The sequence below is a fragment of the Sinohyriopsis cumingii genome, chromosome 3 (genome assembly GCF_028554795.1).
Source record: "Sinohyriopsis cumingii isolate HCF-2022 chromosome 3, ASM2855479v2, whole genome shotgun sequence".
In the NCBI taxonomy this organism is placed as follows: domain Eukaryota; kingdom Metazoa; phylum Mollusca; class Bivalvia; order Unionida; family Unionidae; genus Sinohyriopsis; species Sinohyriopsis cumingii.
This window is the reverse complement of record NC_142963.1, coordinates 7,445,537-7,458,385: the sequence shown is the minus strand read 5'-3', so window position 1 is coordinate 7,458,385 and position 12,849 is coordinate 7,445,537. Positions and strand designations below refer to the sequence as shown.

General features: G+C 37.1%; 1 protein-coding gene across 1 annotated transcript in view; it reads left to right on the top strand.

Moving 5' to 3' along the window:
• The window catches only part of LOC149802429 (testis-expressed protein 2-like), a 113,870-nt gene that overhangs the window by 62,680 nt on the left and 38,341 nt on the right, over nucleotides 1–12,849 (top strand). The window lies entirely within an intron of this gene.

The window sequence follows — 12,849 nt, the reverse complement described above, 5'->3', positions numbered from 1 at the left end:
AGATATGGAAGAAAAGGTTGATAGGAAAGTATAGCACAGCAAAACAAATATAATGAGTCCACCTTTAAGAACTAATTGATCAAGTCCCTTTGGAATCTTCACTTTGCATACTTTCTTCTCTTTCCTTTTTGTGTCTTTGTTACATGAAATTCCCGGAGCAAAAACTGCGGTAAAGCTTCCTCAGGTTCCCATGTAGTCTTGGGGAAGTCTTGCCATTTAACCCTATAAACACGCTTGCCATGATGCCGACTACAGGCTAGAATTTGATCAACAATACCCCATTCTTCTTTTGACTGCGCTGTTGTAGGTTCATCTGATGCCAAGTGCTTGGAAGATGAATCTGTTGTAGGTGCTGGAATATCAGTTGTCTTGTTGTGGACTGGTTTAATTGAGGGTTTGCTACCATATGTTTCAGTCTGTAAAGATGTTTGTGTGTCCTTTGGTGTTGTGGTCTCCTGATGTGTAGCTATTTGTGTAGTATGGTCCAAAAACTCGTTTCTGTTGTCAGGGCTGAAATATTGTTTTAGTCTGTTTGCATGGACCAATGATCTTTGTAGTTTGTGATTATCACAATCACGTAACTTGTATGTATGATTGGGCCCAATGTCACTGATATACCATGGTCCTGTCCATTTCTTGTGTAATTTAGATGATCTCCCTTTTGGTACTTTTGGATTGTGCATCCATACTTGTTGTCCTAGTTGGAAAGAGGGTTCTTGAGCATGCGTATCATAATATTCTTTATATTTTTGTTGGGAGTTCTGGATGTTGTCTTGGGCGACTTGTCTAGTTATTTCCATCAGTGTTTTTAGCTTTTGTAAATAGGTTGCTGTTGTGTCCTTTACTGACTTCTCTGTATTTGTAGGATCAGCAAGAGAAACATCTAGTGGAGCTCTCATTTCTCTCCCAAAGACTAATTCATATGGAGAGAATCCCGTTGAGTTGGTGCATGGTGTCTTGCGGTAAGCCATTAGGATTCCTGGTAACAAATCGACCCAGTTTTGTTGCGCTTTGTCAATATAGGTACGCATAGATTGGGCTAATGTTCTGTTGAATCTCTCACATGTAGAGTTGGTTTCTGGATGGTAGCTTGATGTATGGAAGCGTTTAATATTCATTTTCTTACAGAGTTCCGATATGATATGCGACAGGAAGTTCTGGCCACGGTCAGATACTAGAGCTGTAGGAGCTCCATAACGGCAAATTATTTCCTTGTACAAAATATCAGCTATTTCAGTCGCTTCTTGCGATTGTAATGGAAATGCTTCCACAAACCTGCTGAAACTGTCCACACACAACAAGATATACTGGTATTTCTCTTTGTTTATTGTTAATGGACCAAGAATATCCATATGCCAGCGTTCAAATACTCCAACTGATGGCATAGGGTGTAGGGGTGCCTTTGTAGAGTGAGATGGCTGTTTGGCTTGTTGGCATTCCTCACAGGTTTTAACATAGTCTTTTATCTGTGCATACATTTTTGGCCAATAGTACCTTGACTGTATTGTTGCATAAGTTCTGTCAAAGCCTTGATGACCTCCTCCAGTTAAGGAATCATGACAGTTATGTAGAATTTCATGGCGTAATCCGGTAGGAATGGCTAACTGTTGTTTAATGCGGATTTCTTTAGGAAGTTTCTTTGCCCGTCTGTCCCATAAATGGTAAAGAAGTCCATCAAGCATGGTGTATTGCTCACTTTCAGCCACTGTCCTTGCTGCTTTTGTTGAGTCACTAGGCAGTTGGCCTGTTTCTAGGTAGCACTTAATTGGGGCCAAGTCAGGACACAGGGACTGAGCCTGTTTGATTTCCTCCCCTCTGTTGGAAATGAAAGCTGATACTAGCTGCTTATCTGCTGTCTGGTCTACTATACTGTACACAGAGACTGGTTGAGATTGTACCCTGCTGGGGAAGCATGGAGGGTCACATTCCAAGGTCACCATTGAAGGTTCATTGTTGTTTATAAATAAAATACTCAAGTCAGTTTCATCGTCACTATAAGCAGTGTCATTGTTGTTTATTGCTTCTCTGTATGGAATCCTTGATAAAGAGTCTGCGTTGGTATGCTTGACACCACTTTTGTGAATGACTTCATAATTAAATCCCTGTAATAACATACTCCAGCGACCCAAGCGTCCTGTTGGATTTTTAATGTCCTTAAGGTATTTTAGGGCTGCGTGATCCGTGACCACAGTGAATTTCTGGTGTTCAAGAAAGTGTCTATAATACCGTACTCCTTCCACTAGGGCTAAACCTTCTCTATCAGATACACCCCATTTTGTTTCAAATATACGAAGTGCTCTGCCTCCGTAAGAAATTGGATGTTCCTTGCCCCGGTCGTCTTTTTGACTGAGAATGTAAGATATGGCTTGTCCCGAAGCATCTGTTGAGAGAATAAAAGGTTTGTCCATGTTTGGGTAAGCTAAGACAGGTGTTGAAGTCAGAGCTGTTTTCAGTTTGTTAAAAGCTGATTCGCATTTATCAGTCCACTGAAATTTTACATCCTTTTTGAGAAGATTGTTCAAGGGTGCACATATATTACTATAGTTTTTCACAAACCGTCTGTAGTAATTGCATAAACCCAGGAAACTTCTGAGATCTCGTGCATTTTTCGGTCTTGGAAAGTCTGATACTATATTGGTCTTATCCAAGTCCACTTCTACTCCATCTTTGGAAATAACGTGTCCCAAATATTTGACTCTTTTTATTGCAAACCGACATTTTGAGGGTTTCAATTTAAGATTGGCTTTACGCAGTCTATCAAATACTTCTTGCAAATGAGAGAAATGTTCCTCTAAGGTGCGACTATACACCAGCACATCATCAATGTAACACAGAACATGTTTATAGGCTATACCTTGCAATAGTTTTGTCATGGTAAGCTGGAAACTCATGGGTGAATTGGACAATCCAAACGGAAGCTTTTTGAATGCATAACAACCATCGGCTATGACAAATGTACTCTTTTCTCTAGTTTCTGGATCAAGCTTGATTTGCCAGAAGCCAGAAAACATGTCCAGCACTGAAAAATATACTGCGGAAGATTGGCCTATGCTATCCATCATGTCATCAAAACGTGGAAGAGGAAATACTTCTGGTTTTGTAAGCTTGTTTAGTTTCCTGTAGTCAACAGCGAATCTGTATTCTCCTGATTTCTTCTTCACAAGAACCACTGGACTTTGCCATGGTGATGTAGATGGTTCAATGATATCGTACTTTAACATTTCTTTAACTTGTCTGTCAATTTCTGCCTTTTGTATGGGGTTGGTTCTGTAGAACCTTTGCCTAACAGGTTTCTCATTGCCGGTGTCAATTTTATGTTGATAGATATCTGTACATCCTAATTCTGACAAGTCCACCGCAAACACATCTCTATTTCTCCCAATAAATTCCTGGAAATACAATTTTTCATCTGAAGTCAAATCAGAGTCTGACAAATCAAAGCCAAGGTCTTGTGCAAGTTTTACAAATTTATCCCTTTCAGAACTGTCAGCTGTGTGTGTGCAGTTCACAGTAGAAGGCTCTTCTGGTAATATATTAGGTTCATAATCAGGCTGTGTAATGTCATCAGTTTCAAGAATTTCAACAGTTGCTACTGTTTTACCAGGTCTTAAGCTTATATCTTTGTTTGTGGGGTTTAGTAAACGAAATCGTCCTCTGCCTCCTTGAACTTTATCTATCGCTCTTGCACCAAGTAACTGGGTTGTGGAGGGTAAGTGTGACACAGGTTGTAACAATATATTGTCCCTTGGGCAGTTTTTAATTTCCACTGGAATCTCACATTCAGATTGTGTCGGCACTACAATCCTGGCAACCGTTCTAGCAAGGCTTATTTTCTGCTTACGTTCACTTTTTAAGGCAGACACTGTTAATCCATCATACAGGGATATTGTTTTAGAGTTCAAGTCTATTGTTGCTCTCTTGCTTTCTAAGAAGTCTATGCCCAGAATAAGGTCACAATGTAAATGTTTAAAAACATGGAAACTGTGTGGAACTGTAAGTCGGTTGATTTTGAGGTCTAGAGTTACACATCCAACAGGCTTTTGTTGATCGCCATTAACCCCAATGATGAAGGGAATTTTGGGTGGTTCCAAATCAAAATTACTGTCCAAACACTGCAGTTGTCTGCATGAAATGCATGAAAGTGCTGCTCCTGTATCAATTAGTGCTGTTGTTTTTGTGTTATTGATAATCAGTGCTAAGTGATTTCTGTTAATGTCAGATGTGATTGTATCCTGTATGCTACTGAGATTTGATTGCAGCATTTTCTGACTGTGATGGAATTTTAATTTCTCTAGTCATGTTGTTGACTAAGTCCGTGAAGCTGATCTGCACACTACTGCAAAATGGTTAAATTTTCCACATTTATGGCATTGTTTGCCATTTGCTGGGCATCTCTGCTTTGCGTGACCAGGAAATCTTCCACACCATCCACAAACCTCTGGTTGCTGCCTGGTGTGGTTGTTCCCTTGTCCCCTTTCTTTCAATGAATGTTTGAATTCCGGCTTGGATGACACTGCCACTGACATTGCTTCAAGTTTTTCTTCCAGTCTCTGAATAGCTGCTACAAGTGTTTGTTGCTCTTTAGTGCTGTCTGTCATAGTGACTTCAGCGAGTCTTGCACTTTGACGGAGATCATCAATCGTTTCTGGATTCTGTTGTAAGACGAATTGTCGTATATGTGGCTTTAGTCCATTGATTATGATATGCTTGATTTGTGTCTGTGGTAGTTCTAGCTCAGTTCCCTTAGCAACTATATTTGCAATAAAATCTTCCACTTTCTCGTTTGTACCTTGTAATGTTTGATACAGAGCTGCAGTTCTCTGCCACTGCACTCTTTCATCTGGCCCATATCGAATGATAAATTCTTTCTGGAGCAAGCTCAAGTCATCCTTTATATTTTGTGCCAGTGACATATACCAGCGCAATGCGTTATCTGTTAACAGTAGTGGTAGGGTTGCTTTTGCCTTGTTGTCATTTAGTCCCTTAGTTGTTGTAAGAAGTTGGAAACGTGTCAACCATAACTTTGCATCTTGGCTTCCATCACCCGAAAAAGGTGGCATGAGACTGAAATCCATGCAGCTTCTATCCATTTTGATGCAGTAGAATCACAAGACTCAAAGGCACATATAGATCTCTAATGACAAATTTTTACCTGACAGATCACTTCGTAAAATTGTAGAATAAAGTGTAAAGAAAGGTCCTAAAGATGAATATACAAATATTTTGCTACTTAACTTTCATATGGAGTCAGCACAGTCTAAAATAAAATGGAATTCCCCAAAATCCAGTAAAAGTTTTAGAATACAATTTAACACAACATTTCCATTTTAAATTCTCCACCAAACTGTAGTAGCGCCTTTCTGATGTCACTGCGCTATGGGGAATTAGTCACAAGCAAGAGGGTTTCTTCTTTTTCTACCTTTAATGATGTATGTTGCCCCTAGTTCTTCATGCTGACTCCCTGCACTATGTTTGACCTGGTTATTTAAACAATCCTAGCGGACTTCAGAGAAAACATTCCCTGAAGACCTATTCTAAACTAATATTCTGGTCTGACTGTGTTAGGTGCAGACCCTTTATCTAACTCTAATCTACATATCAAAATGCACAGAATCTAAATTTTGTAATCCAAAATAAAGCCATATATGTACTCTCCATACACACTCTTTTTCCACTGATGCTGTGTGTTAGAATTTACAAAAATATTATTTTGAATATGAAATTACTTGTAAACTTTATCCTTTTGAGCAAATTACTTCAAAATTAAACTAAAACTACTCAACTCTATTTTAAGCACCTTATACCTACTAAAAGAGATTCAAATTTCCCTTCAAATGGTCACTAATTTTAATGTTTAAGCATTATGGCAAACTTGCTATAATTGATTTTAATTAGCTTTACAAACACATCTTCCAACTGTTCTACTGACTCCTTTGTTTCAATTTCTCTGGACTGTAACTTGACACCATAGCATTTGAATAGCTGCTGGTAACCTAGTATTGACCCCAAATCTCTGCCTCTAAATCTAACAGTGACTGTAGAGTTACTCCTCTATCCTAGACATACTGTTATTAAATTTATGTAGAGAATTTAGAAAATTTATACACAAATATATCTTTCCTTCTAAAACTAATATAAATACCATAGCACCTGAAATAACTAAATTTAGCCCTATAATATTTTCCTATTCAACATAAATTACATATCAGTAGATGCTAAAGTGAAGACCACATACCTTTGGTCAACTAGTCTTATTGTTTCATTATAGTCATACCAATATAACATATAAAAACCTAGTCATTATCTCTCGTAAATATGAAAGTCACGGACTCCATTAAATCAATTTGTACATATACTATCTTTTAAGTACTTGTTCTGTTTTGACTTGGATATGATTAACATTTTATTGCAGATCTAATCTAACGAGATACACCACTATTATCATTATTGGTGAGTTCGAATAATAAGTAATGCATATGATCACTTGTCCTTATAACATCTGCTGTATGGACAATGGCTTCAATAGCACATTGACAGATTATCGTTTCCCTGAAAAGAGCCTCATTTCCCTACTGGAAGCCTCGCTGATTAGACCTCTTTTGTCAATTCTTGCACTCAGTCTGGTTTCAACTGGAATAACTCAAAGCGCTAAGCATGTTTAATTACTGTGTAAATAACACTGCATAGCCATGTGGTTGTTGTGACAATGTACATCGTAATTAAAACAAGAATAAATTGTTGATTTATCGGTGTTTATTGATAATGGAATATAGTAGGGTCATAATACATGAGAATTATCACAGTCGTCAGGTAACAGTCTTTTTTTTCTCTTTGCAAATGCTACAAACAAAAACCATCCTGAATAAATATGGTCTTGTACACTGACAAAATTTTGTTTCATTTCTCTCTCACATACAAGCGCGCGCTTGCACGCATTAAATATAAAATGATTTCAAGTTCTTTATTTTTTATTGCAATTTGATAATGAGATTGTTGCTGTAAAAATACAAGTTGCACTTAATTTCTTGACAACGTGGTCTCATATTGTTGCATACAATTTATCAATAAATAATACCCATAACTAATACATGTTCAAACCATCTTAATCATTTTGCCAACATTACACAACATAACAGCTACATATGCTCTAAATGTAGACGAACTTGTACATTGAGACATAATCCTCTCTCTCTCTCTCACTCTCTCTCTCTCTATCTCTCTCATTCACTAATAACAACAAAAATCTTTTTTAATTGCTTTTATTTTTTATTGTAATTAGATTCTTGAGTTGAGAGCAGAATGAGACAGAAAATATACATTTACTTTGTACATTTGTACCATTAGGTTGTTGAGTAGTGCGTTTTCCGTAGAACTTGTTCAGGTACGATCCCTTTTTTTCGTATACAGTCAGTACCACCAAATGATAATGATTTATTTTACATATAATTGTTCATACACAGAAGTTAATAATTAATTTTGCATGTACGAAAAATAATGTGAAATACGGTAGTACCAACTTTAGTCCCTAATAAACTGTATATCAAGTAGTACCAACCTTAGTCACTAATAAACTGTATAGCTAGTAATACCAACCTGTCACTAATAAACTGTATAGCTAGTAATACCAGCCTGTCACTAATAAACCATATGGATAGTAGTACCAACCTATCAGGTAAATTATATTAGTATGCTTACCCTAACTGTACTTTGTCCACCATGACAGATGGCACAATATTCTTGCAGTAACTTGTTTTCCAAATTCGAATTGCTATGCCATATATGGATATTCTACGATACGTTATTGAGTGAATGCCATATTTACTATGATCTACATGTAATTACTTTTGCAACTAAAGCAGCAATGCCCTTATATGGCACACACAAACAACGAAGATGAAAACAGAAGTTATTAATTTACCTAGTACAGTAAAAACTGCTATGAGCGACAACTGCTATGCGACCACCGGTAATTTCCAACCACAGTTGTAATGCAGAAATCAATTTTATTATATAAATGCTCTGCCATGAGTGACCACCTGCTGAATGCGACCAGTGATCATGATGTCTTGGCAAAATATGCATTTCACCTCTGGTATGAACGACCACATCTCAAAAACAAGGATATAATCCACCGACCTTTATTTTATCCCTGGTACAACAATTGCTCATAATGTTCTAAAACAAAAATAGGCTGGCTACCAATATCTAACATTTTGTAGGTATTCTTATAGAATTTTGTAGTTTCTGTTGTAAACTAAAGTACATGTAGATTATTTTCTAATCTGGTTCCCTGCTTCGTATGCTCCTTGCATTGTTCTCTGCTGTTCATGTAAGGGAGAGCAACGCAGGGAGCATACGAAGCAGGGAACCAGACTAGTTATTCCCACTCTTAGCCTGCTTCCTGGCCTTATCATAGATCTTATGTATGAGTAGGACCCAGCATCCCTATGAACGACCGTATCACGAGAACATTGACACCACTGACCTATATGTAATTAATTGTTACAACAACCGCTTGATTAGTAACGATTATTTTGATAAAAAACAAACAGAAAAAGAATATAAATAATAATATTAAAAATTTATAAAAATGGGGTTTGTGGCTACCAGTAATAGATGCTACAGTCCGTAAACCAGGCTAATGTACATGTCACAAATTGCTTTGTATTGCTGAAGTTGACATAGTGGTTGCTTATATTGTGCATCTTTAGAGTTAATCCATATTACCTGAGGGTGAATAAATTTATTGTCTATTAAACCAGCAAGAGAGAATCATTTATGGTATTCAGTTGATAGTGTTCAAGACTTATGATGTTTGTTATTTTTTTCCCTGATGTTAATTGATTACATCCCAATCAAAGCTGTTGTCTATTCAAGTTGGTGTGACCAGATAACACTTTGTTTATTGAGTTAACGAGGAGTATGTCTTCTTTGAATGAAGCCATTCACTTTTGTCTCTGAGTAAATGTTTCTGTTTCTGGATGAGATAATTGTTTCTTTTTATTTCATTAATTGTTACATATGCAATACACATGTGTATATTTTTCACATTTTCGAAGACCAGTCAAAACTGTCCTTACAGTCGATATTACAACTGAGCACTAATAATGTTAACACCAATAACCTTAATAACAATGGATGCACCTCCAACTGAAAAAAGACAAATTTTAAGGCTGATAAAATAATTATTGTAAATGAGTGAAGTGAAAAAGAGTAGACCACTCACAAAAACAAATTTAGGTTCTTATACAGATTTCATATGCTGATATATGTGATCTTCAAATGTAAATGTGATTTCATGTTTCATGATAGAAGTATATCTTTATTGCTATATAATTTTGGTTTTAGATGAATGCATACAATATTTTAGCAAGAACTATTAATAAAGAACAGAATATATGTACAGTGATTGTGGTTATTTTTCTTTAAATTGTTCTGAAACTGGACCTTGGAAACTGGTCTTTTTGTACAAACCTGCAAAGAGAGACCACCTGTCTTTAGAGACTGTTTTTTTGTTGGCAGAAAGGGCAGTCTCTCATAACAGGTTTTACTATATCTGTAAAAAAAATTGGATAAAAAATATTACAATATTAAACATGTATTTCTATCATGATATGCAGCAATTCTGATATTAATTAAGAGAACTATTTAATTTCTTTCTGGATGTTTTTAATTTTAGATTCTACCATTTGGAATTGGTTCTGCACCCAGAGTATTCACCTGAATTAAGGGAATATTAGTGCCTTTTCTCTGGTTACTGGAAACACCAATTCCCCAGTACTTTGGTTACTGGCTGATCTCCATCCTTCAGGTTCAGTCATTCCATCAGGACCTGTTCCATTGTTGGTCTATGGCAACTTAGTTGGATCTCTTTCCCAACCTAAAAAAGAGCTCATTGCATCACAGGACTTCTTTTACATGGGAATGAACATCCTCACAAACAAGAACTTAGTCCAGGTAACACGGGGTCAACTAAATATAATCCTGGCATTTCTAGAGATAATATGAGTAAAAACATTGTTATCTGCTTGTCTTTACCTCTCCCAGTTGGTAATGTCGCCGCTGATATGGTTACCTTAGGGAACCACACAGAGATTCTCTATTGCTGTTATTTCTCAAGGACCAGATTTTCATCAACATTTGCACTCATGGATGAACAGGGAGAGATTTTTGACTAGGGTCCTCATGTATGTTCTACAGTTTGTCCAGGTCAAACTAACTGGAATCAAGAACACTTTTGTCACTATAGGGAAAACCAAGGGACTTGTTTGTTACAAGGCTCAACAACACACTTCCCTTTTTACATTTCTCCAGTCCTGAACCAGAGGGCATGGCAGAGGACACAGCCAACTTCTTGAGAAATCATTTGTTTATATATGCCTTCTCACTGATCCAATTGCTACCTTGGTTCTGCAAGATTCAGAACTTCCACTGCCCATATCCCATAGTGGTATCAACAGTTGTGGTTCACTGTTCTTCTAGACCTGTTGATATATGAACCAAGCTCCTTACCTCATAGGACTGATCTTTTGTTGCAACACAGGGGCTTCCTCACATACAATGAACCAAGCTCCCTACCTCATAGGACTGATTTTTTGTTGCAACAGAGGGGCTCCCTCACATACAGTAGCCCACACATTCTCCAGCTTCACACTTGGCTTATCTCAAGCAGTCTACCCATCAGAGCAAAAGTTCGAGCTAGGTTGCCAAATGCATTATTCAGGCATGGAGAACCTCTCAATTCAAGGTCTATGATGCCAGGTGGGGAAATTTTCAGTGATCGGTGCAGTATGAAACACTTTGTTTCTAGTTGTCCATGTGTAACTTCTGTGGCTGATTTTCTTTGTTCCTTTTAATTGAGCCCATTAAAAATGTTCAGTGTGTTAATTAACAAGGGCTATATAGCTGCCATTTCCAAATTCTCTCTGGAACTGGCAGTCTGTTGGGATTTGCACCTTGCTCATTAAGTATTCTGTGCAACAGACACCTGTCTCCCACTCTTATGCTCAGATATGAACCAATCTTGTTTTATGTTCTTTAGCCAAAATCTCCTGCTCAAGACCTTTTTATTCACTTTGGCATCTGCAAGAAGATGCAGCAAGATTCGTTCATTTTCTGTTGACACTGGCAGTGTCACATTTAATGAGAATTATGAATTTTTCCTTCCTTGGAGGAAATTATGAAGGAAGCAATTTGGCGATCACATACTACCTTGTTCTACCTCTGCTTGTTAACACAAAAGGCATTGGCATTTTTTTTATTTTCTCTGGGACCAATAGTTGCAGAACATGTGGCCTAGAGAGGAACACCAACATTCTGTAAGTTGATCTCGCCCTCTAATGGTGAGTATATTCCATTTTTTCTCTGGTTTTGATAAGTTAACACCTCAGCCTACCCAAATTCAGCTGCACATTAGCAATGGGTAAGTTATTGCTGCTATTAATATGTATTTGTTTTCTGCAGGTAAAGCTAATTTTAATTGTGCAATACTTACCCAGTGATGTTGCCAGGTTTCCTCCTCCCACCCCACTCTGGTATCATGGCGGATTCGTCATCTGTCAAGAAGATTACTGTTCTGCATATGGGCATGTGAGGTGGACTATCTTATTGACAAGTCTCCCTCTGGGGGAGGATGCATTCACATGGAAGGGATCATGTGTTTATGTGTTTTCTACATGAAAATGTAAAAGCTATGCAATAGGGATGGGTAAGTATTGCATTCTTAAAATTTGTTTTACCCCACACACACACCACCCCCACCCCACCCTACCCCAAAAGAAGAACATTTACATGCTAAAACTGAGTTTATATGACTGCTTTTAAGACATCTATTTAACATGTGTCTGAGAATGGCTTTCTGGACACTACTTCTGATACTCTTTCACCTATTGCCACTAAAGTTGCAATGTTGTACATCTCAAGATGAACTTTCGTTGGATACAAAATGTTAGGTCATATTTAACATGTGTGGCTTAAATATACTGACAGATGCCATCAGTATCTTGTGTTGGATACAAAAGTTAGGTCATATTTAACATCATTTGGTTTAACTATGCCAACAGATACCATCAGTATCTTGTGTTGGATACAAAACTTAGGTCATATTTAACATCGTATGGTTTAACTATACCGACAGATGCCATCAGTATCTTGTGTTGGATACAAAAGTTAGGTCATATTTAACATCGTATGGTTTAACTACACTGACAGATGCCATCAATATCTTGTGTTGGATACAAAAGTTAGGTCATATTTAACATTGTGTGGTTTAACTAAACTGACAGATACCATCAGTACCATGTGTTGGATACAAAAGTTAGGTCATGTTTAACATCGTGTGGCTTCGATATACTGACAGATGCCATCAGTATCTTGTGTTGGATACAAAAGTTAGGTTATATTTAACATTATATGGTTTAACGAAGCTGACAGATGCCATCAGTACCTTGTGTTGGATACAAAAGATAGGTCATGTTTAACATCATGTGGCTTAGATGTACTGACAGATGCCACTAGTATCTTTTGTTGGATACAAAAGATAGGTCATATTTAACATTGTGTGGCTTAGATATACTGACAGATGCCGAAGGTATCTTATGTTGGATACAAAAGTCAGGTCATATTTAACATTGTGTGGCTTAGATATATTGACAGATGCCATAGGTATCTTGTGTTGGTTACAAAATTTAGGTCATATTTAACATTGTATGGCTTAGATATAATGATAGATGCCATTAGTATCTTGTAAGCTCTTGCTGACTACCAGATCCAATTTCAGTGACAAATATGACCCCAAAATTCATTTGGATACATACATTTGCTTCAAAATATCCTGTGACATTGTAAATT